The 8,672-nt window shown below is 40.5% G+C and overlaps 1 protein-coding gene across 1 annotated transcript in view; it reads right to left on the bottom strand.

Moving 5' to 3' along the window:
- Positions 1 to 8,672, bottom strand: part of LOC143266765 (uncharacterized) — a 401,183-nt gene that overhangs the window by 311,428 nt on the left and 81,083 nt on the right. The window lies entirely within an intron of this gene.

Genomic DNA, 8,672 nt, shown 5'->3' on the forward strand with positions numbered 1-8,672 from the left:
CAAACAGTTTTGTCATCTCTGGCCTTTGGAAAGAACAAGGCTGCCAATAGGCCCAAGGCCATTTTTGGTTTCTCGACAATGAAGAAACTTCTTGCTTCTTTGAGGTCTTTTTGCCCTAAACATCTGTTCAGTTTCAACGTCTTCTTCTTCTTCTTCTTCTTCTTCTTCTTCTTCTTCTTCTTCTTCTTCTTCTTCTTCTTCTTCTTCCTTCTCCTCCTCCTCCTCCTCCTCCTTCTCCTCCTCCTCCTCCTCCTCCTTCTTCTTCTTCTTTTAACAATATTCTTGATTCTATGGGAATTTCACATTATGCTCCCTAATCCTGCTCCTCACCCCTGCTGTGTTCCCCCTCAAAAGAAAACCCTATAAAAAATAAGCACAAAAAATTAATTAAGCATAGGCCACCCACATCAGTATGGTTTCAGCAGCACCATTGACCTTAGACACCAACATGGGCTCATCCTTATGGCCTTAGGTGGTAACAAGAGCCACAGACATCAACTCAGAACCTGTTGTAGAGTCCCATACCAAGACATGGCTCTTGGCAGCAGCCAGGACCTGGTCAAACATGGCCCTGTGTGGCAGCACAGCCACTCAAATCAGCATGTCCCCCATAGCAGCACTATCCCTGGACACTAACATGGACTCAGGTTATGACATAGACTCAGATATTAATGTAACATGGGTCACATATACCAACACAATCTCTGGCTGTTGTAATACCATGGACCCAGACATGGTCCTTGGTAGCAGCCTGGACCTGGATGTAACCATGGCCCAATGTGGCAGTGCAATCCACTCTCATTGGCATCACCTCAGTGCTAGCTTCAGACAACAAGATGACCCCAGGTAGCATCCCAGACCCCTGCAATTGGCATGGCCTTCAGTGGATTCAGGAGTCACAGACACTAACTGATACCTTGGCTACAGTAGAGCCACAGACACACACATGGCCCCATATCACAGCCTGGGTTCAAATGTCACTATGTTGCTGGGTAGCAGCACAGTTCACTCAGATAAGCATGACACCAGTGGAAGCATAGTCCTTGGCCACCAAAATGGCCACAGGTAGTGCAAAAGATCCCGAGCATCCTTGTTACCCTTGGTGGAAATATGGGTTATAGATGTCAACAGGTCACAGGCTAAGGTAGGACTACAGGACCTGGACATGGTCCTTAGCAGCAACCTGGGCCCTGAGTCACCCTGGTCCCAGGTAACAAATGGGCCACTTACATCAGCCAGTTCCTCATCACCTTTGATTCTTCAATCTGCCTCATTCCACAGCACAATGACTGTTCTGCATCTCTTTGTCTCCCATTTCTCCATCATATATTTGCTCATCAAAGTGGTACCTCCTTGTCTGGCAAAACACGAGGGTGCCTTCTGCAAGCCTTGGAATGTGAGGATGGACCCAAGCTGGCCCGTGGTTGTCTTTTACCACATGAGTTTCATGGCATCAAGTGGGCCTGTAGATGCCTCAGCCAACCCAGACTGTCAATCACTTATTCTTATCACATGGTCTTCTTCTGGGGTCTGGAAATTGTTCTGTTATCCTCCTGACAATGTGAAGAGTCCCTTTCTAAGTGCATCTGGGGATCTAGAATCCATTGTCATGGGCTGGTCCTCACTGTATACTTTCTGTCTCCTGGACTCCACTATAACCAAACTTCTAACCTTACTGATATTCTTGAATTTGCTTCATCCTAATTTTATGAATAAAAATTGTTCTTTTTCCTATTTGACCAAGCATTCTCAGATAGCCTTCATCAAAAAAAAAAACAACGAAAAATTAAAAATATGCTTTCTGAAGTCAATGTAGTCTCTGTCACCTTTTTTCTTATCCCTGCTGTTCATGATAGAAATGCTGTGAAATTCAGAGTTTGAGTCATTTTGCTTTTTCTTTCTTCACTTACCCACACGAAATGATGAGTTTAAAATGAGCATGAATACTCTTAAAATGAGAAATGTTAAAAATTTGTCTCTGAAAGAGGAGAAAGTGCTGACTTGTAGTGCTTATGACATTCCATCATGTAATGACTCTCATCAAGGTCAGTCCCAAGTAACCAACAGTTGAAACTTAAGATGCACTGCCATGAAAATTTCTCACAGACTGGACCAACTTGCACCTACGCACCACTACAGTGTATATACAATCTGAACATGGCTCACCTCCTCTGCCCTTCAACCCTAGCCACAGGATCAAGGACAGATTTTATAGCATCTACCAGTTCCCATTTTAGCTACCAAAATGTGTTGGCAAATTGAGTTAAATATAGTGATGCCTCTGCTTCTTCCAATATGTCTTCATTTTCCTCTTCTTTGCTATCTCTGCTCAATGTCACTTTGTCACCAATCTTTTCTCACACCACAATATATAAATCAGGGCAACAAGAGGCAACACATCTGTGAATATGCTAAGTGCCTGGAAATAAGAATATCTTAGATCCATTCACTGATGATGTGATAAAATACACCAACAAAAACAATTTTAAGGATGAAAGTGTTTACTTTGGCTACAGATCAAAATTTCAGTCTATTCTGTTGAAGATGTCAAGGGGGCAATAGCTTGAAGAACCTGATCACATTATGTCTATCGTCAAAAAGAAGAGAATAAGAGAATGGTAAATGTTCCTGTTCAGCTTTCTCCTTTTCATCAGTCTAGGGTCCAATGGAATGCTACCAACTACCTTTAGGGTTGTTCTTCCTGCCTCAATAAACCTAATCAAGTGATCCTTCATGGGCATGCCCAAGCACTAACCTAATCTGCAGAATTCCTCACATGTATACTAAGAGAATTATTTTCCATGTGACTCTAGATCAAGTCAAGTTGGTAATCAGTATTAGACATTAACAAATCTAAAGTGGTCAACTCTTGGCCAACAAATCCTGAAAGAAGGGGTGTAATTGGTCACTAATGGTATTAAACATTTTTGAATGACATGTTGGTCTGTGGACTAAGTCAGCAATAATGTATGTGCTTTATGTCATTCCTCAAGATAGAGCTACTGTGCCTCAGTGACCAGAACCCAGGTATCCATACAATAACCATTAAGTGATTCTGTAAATAAATGAATGAGTACATCATTGACTCTGTTGGGTGTCCTTAGATGTTGCACTTCAATGCAATCAATCTTCACCTCTCTTATAAGCCCCAGCTAGTGCCCTAAAGTGCATTCTATCCCATACAATGTCTACAATTTCCAAACACTTAGAATTAGTCAGCTTTCAGTCATTATATCAAAATACTTGAAAAATGAACTTATAACAAAGAAAGGATAATTTTGGCCTCAGGCTTTGGATGGTTCAGTTCATGGCCAAATGATCCCACCTGTCTTTGAACCAATAGTATCATTTAAAGCAACATTAGCAGGGAGATCCTGGAGCAAGAACAGCTACTCAGTTCATGATATCAGAGAACAAACAGAGAGTATGAGAGGAGGTCTATTGTCTCTTTCAGGGCATGCTGGGAATAAATTAATACTGCCTATGAGACCTTACCTTTTAAACTTCTCACCACCTCATGATTGTGTCAGTGGGGTCCACACCTGTAATAGGTGAGTTCTGGGAAGAAAAGAAGATGCGGCCTAGAGCACTAAGGAAGTGCTTTGAAAAAAGAAACACTTACTGATTTAAGTCAATGAAGGGGGGCAGAAGAAGCAACAGTAAGAGCTCTCAGCAGCCAATGAAACAAGTACAGCAACAAAACAAATAAATCAATAAGATATTGTATCAAACCCTTTTGAATGTCAATATCTTGGAGTCCATATTGATAGACATGAGTGGCTAATAAATAGTAAACAAGAAGAAACAAATCTCCTTTGTGGAAGAGTCCCAGATTAATTCATGGCCCCTCCCCTCCCTGAGTTGGAGGAACACAACACTTGACTCTTGAGTGCTGGCAGCTCAGGGTGACTTGATGCAGGCAAGCAACATAGAGGGAAGAGCAAGATTGCTGTGCAGGGGTTGTATCAGTTTATGATGGAGAAAACTGACAAGGAACCAGGTGATCAGCAGTTCATCAACAGTCACAGTCAATACCAACATGTGCACACCATGTCAATCACAGGCACCTTTGATTTACTGTCCAAGATCTGGTAGGTTTCCTCTGTAACCATGAACTATAACCACAGTCTAGTCATGAGAAAAACAGAAGAGATTCCAATAGAATATCCTCTTGTTTGCCTGCCCTAACTCCTCAAAACTATCAGTCATAAAAATCAAGAAAAGTCTGACAGGAACTGAACAGACACATCTAGTAAACATAACATGGCATCCTAGGTTGGATCAATCTTAAAGCAGAAAAAAGATATTAAGAATGAGATAAAGACAAAGGAATCAATAAAAAAATGTGTGAATGTTGACAAATTACTATTGTCATTAAACAAGGTCCAATAGGACATAAGGAAACAAAGGGAAAGTTGGAGAAGGGCAAACAGAAATCTAGCATCTAATATTTTGGTATCTCCTGACTCATCCCATGTCCCCATGGCTCCTGGGTAAGCAAAGGCTAACAGTCTTGGCAGAACTTGAAATAGAATGAACCACAATAAAGAGCAAAGAATGCAAGAGAAAGACTTTTACCTCTAGAAAACTTGGACATTTTTTCAGTCCATTACTTAGCTTCGCCTGGTCCTGTCTGTCTATTTTGATAATCAGGATGAAAGAAGCATCCTGGTCCCATAGACCTTCCTCATCTCACAACTATCTTTCACTACATTGTGGTGTAGGAATTGTAATCTACTCACTCAAGTGCAAGAACTTTCCAGGACAGACGTTTAAATAGAGCTCACTCAATGAAAAGAGACTCAGAGTTTGCCTTGGGAATTTTCAGCAGAGGGTGCTGGGAACCCAAAGACCATGTGAAAATCTGAGCATTCAGAGTGCCTCTTGTGCTAATCTTTTTGGGAGGAACTACATAAAGAGATACTATATACAGAAACAAAATAACCTTTCACATCTTAAGAAATAACTCATCCCCATGTACTTATGGTGGAAATGTCTTTTTTATAGATCATTTCTTTCTATGTTTACTGTTCCAATGGCAGGACTGCTATTAGACACAGAATGTGTTTGTTTCTCAGATTAGACCATTGCTAGCACATAGGTGAGTAGGTCCTTGCTATAGACCTAAGCTATGCTTTGGTGTCCAGGTTCCTGTGTTGTGATCTTCATTCATATGGTAGTGGGTGGTGTGAGCTGTGTGAGCCTTTAGAAATCCTACTATGAAGCCCATAATTCTGTAGGGCACTGCTCTTGGAACTCATTACATGATGTGTCCTGTGTGACACCTATTGGATCTTAAGAGTATTATTAGAAAATCCTAAGCCTGTCCCTGAACTTCCTCTACCTGGCTTCTTATTTAATGATCCCTTTCCTTCCCTCTGCATGTATCCCATCATGCCATGTTGTGGCATATCAGAGAAAGAGAGTTCCTAAGAACCTAATGCATGGAACCTGGACTTGAACCACTGAAAATTTGAGATACCATCCATAAACTTTCCCAACATGTTTCCATAGAATTTTTCAGAGAATATCTAGGTATGGGGCTTTTATTACCATGATAGAAAAGTCAGGACAGTGCAAAAGATAGGGAAATATCCACAATATCTTTTCTTATTATTTTAAATCTAAAAACTACCAACACATCATTAATGATTATTACCTAATGATATATAAAGTTATATACCTTAGCCAATTGTGTTTATTTCAGTTAAGAGAATTTCAAGACCAGTCAGCCTTTGTAATCCTGTATATTAAGAGGCTAAAGAAAACCATACATCATGTCTATTTGTGCAGAAAAGGAATTTCACAAAATTCAACTATGTATTGATCTCACTTAACTTGCTTTAAAGGAACACAATAAGCAACTTTACTATGCCTTGAACTTCCTGTATAATCAGATTTTACAACTTGATCTAGAGACATGACTTTAATCTTAATTACACACTTTTCCATATATCTGAGGTAGGAGGGGGGGAGGGGGAGGGAGAGGGAGAGGGAGAGAGAGAGAGAGAGAGAGAGAGAGAGAGAGAGAGAGAGAGAGAAAGAGAGAGAGAGAGAGAGAGTTGTTATTGTTGTTGTTTCTGGTCTTTATTGAGACTGTGTTTCAGCTACCGCCTGCTGGGCCTGCCTGCCTCCACACCATACCTGTCTGTCTCTGCCGGCTGCCGCCGGGCCTGTATGTTTCTGCCGGCCGCCGCCGCCAGGCCTACCTGCCTCTGCCTGTCACCACTGCTGGGCCTGTCTACCTCTGTGGGCCGCAGCCGGGCCTGTATGTCCCTGCCAACGCCACCACCAGGCCTACCTGCCTCGGCCTTTCGCCGCCACTGGGCCTATATGTCTCTGCTGGCCGCCGCCATCGCAGGGCCTGTCTACCTCTGCAGACCACCACCAGGCCTGTATGTCTCTGCCGCAGCCGCTGCGGGCCTACCTGCCTCTGGTTGCTGCTGCTGCCTTGCCTGTCTACCTCTGTGGGCTGCAGCAGGGCCTATATGTCCCTGCTGGGCGCCGCTTCTGGGCCTACCTGCCTCTGTGCATGAGTATCTTATGTTATCACATGTGTGCACATGTTCAGGCCAGCATAGCATCTCAGAGTCCTATTTTATAACTCTCTGTCTTATTCCTTTGAAGAAGAGTCTCTCACTGAAACTGGAGATGATGCTTTTCATCCAGCCTGGCAGACAGCAAACTTCACAGATCCTCTGTATCTGATCCCTAAGTCCTAAGGTTACTGATATACATTGACATGTATGTTTTATTACATGGGTGCCAGATTGAAACTATTGTCCTCTTTTTTTTTTTACAGCAAGTGCTCTTTATTGTTAAGTCTTCTCTCCAACCTAAAAGTTTGAATTTTAATTATGTCCAGCATACTAAATATTTATAGCATGTACTATATCTTAGATATGGAGGATAAACAGTCAATTCTTATACCAAAAGTGAAAATATTTGCAAAAGGCATTTCTAATGAAAGATTCTTCTAAAAAAACCAAACACTTACTAGAATTAAACAGTAAAAATAACAATTATAATAATATCCTGATGAAATACTACACCAGAAAAGATATATAAATGTAAAAACAAACAAAAAAAGAATATACAATGACACTTTGATAGAGTGAATAAAAGTAATGAAGTATGAAGGTATTTAAATTATTGAAGTAATACATATTCAAGGATTTAAGTCAGTCTAAGACATTGAGGGTGGTCCAAAAAGCCATGGCCATAAACAAGAACTCTGACCATGGCCAGTAAGATGCCTCACCAGCTAAATGCACAGCAACCAAAGCTGATAACCTGAGTTTGATCCCTGGAGCCCACATGATGGAGGAGAGAACTGGCCCATTAAAGTTATCCTCTGGCCTCCACATAAGAATTTTTGGCAAGAGAACACACACACACATACACACACACACACACACACACACACACACACACACACACACACACACACACACTGGCATTAAGATACAATAAATAAATAAGTATTTTTTTAAAGAAAGAAAGCTAAACATTAAAGATTTGTATGAAGAAGATAGAAAATTGAGCACATCCCTAAAATCATGTCAGATTTCTTTAGATTTTACAATAAATGTGTCCTGAGAACAAACACTTAGGTTTAAATACTACAATAAAAGATTAGGATATTGTAGCAACAATACTAAATAAGCTGCATTACAGCATTGTCATGATGAAATATGAAACCTTACAATGGATTCTTCCAAATGCATTTCAGAACATTCTTGTAGCAGCTTACCACAGACAGGACAAGATACATCATGAACCACCATAACAGAAAAAACAGAATTTTTTTTCACTCTCCTTTGATCCTGAGAATGAACTAAAACGCTTCTGTATTTGTGAGTCTCTTCTATATATGCCCTGATACTTGTCAATGCTGCCTTGTCAAATCAGTGCAGGGACTGGAAAGCCCTCAATCTTGTTAGGTATTTATTGAATGCATTATACTATAAGTAGTATACATGAAATGAGATTATTATGATAGAGAAATAATAAATAGTTGAAACTCACAGACATTATTCACATTTTAATTTATTGAAATAGGGAATATACACCATACTGAAGAGGTGAGCACATGAGAAGTTCTCCCAGTGATGACCAAGTGATGATCAGGTTTGCTGCTGGATCTCTGGATGAAAATTGGATAAATGAGGCTACTTCTAGTAAGAAATTGGAAGGAATCTGTAGAGATAGATTTCCTCTGTGAGATATAGTTTCCATAAAAGGTAGATCTCCATTTTAAATGAGATATTTATTGTCAAGCTTTTAAAAAGTTTTGTTGGTCATCTACTTTACATTTGAATGTGGACAAAAAGAAGCTAGTTTATGAAGATCTCTAAATGCTTTGTGGGCATCATAAGTGAGATGAGATAGTTTACATGGTAAATGTGACACTATATTGAATCACTCAAAGGTGTCACAAGGAGAGATTTTCTAGATTGTCTTGTGGTCATGTCTGTGGGAGACTGTCTTGATGACATTAGTTGATGTGGAAAAATCTATTCCACTGGGGGGCTCACCATCCCATACTTGGGTCCTGGAAAATATAAAAGGAATATAGAAAGTAGCCTGAGGAGTCAAAAACATGCATTCATGCTCTCTCTCTGCACTTGACTGTGATATGACAAGCTGTTTCAAATACCTGCCACCCTGAC

Source organism: Peromyscus maniculatus, chromosome 2 (assembly GCF_049852395.1).
Source record: "Peromyscus maniculatus bairdii isolate BWxNUB_F1_BW_parent chromosome 2, HU_Pman_BW_mat_3.1, whole genome shotgun sequence".
In the NCBI taxonomy this organism is placed as follows: Eukaryota; Metazoa; Chordata; class Mammalia; order Rodentia; family Cricetidae; genus Peromyscus; species Peromyscus maniculatus.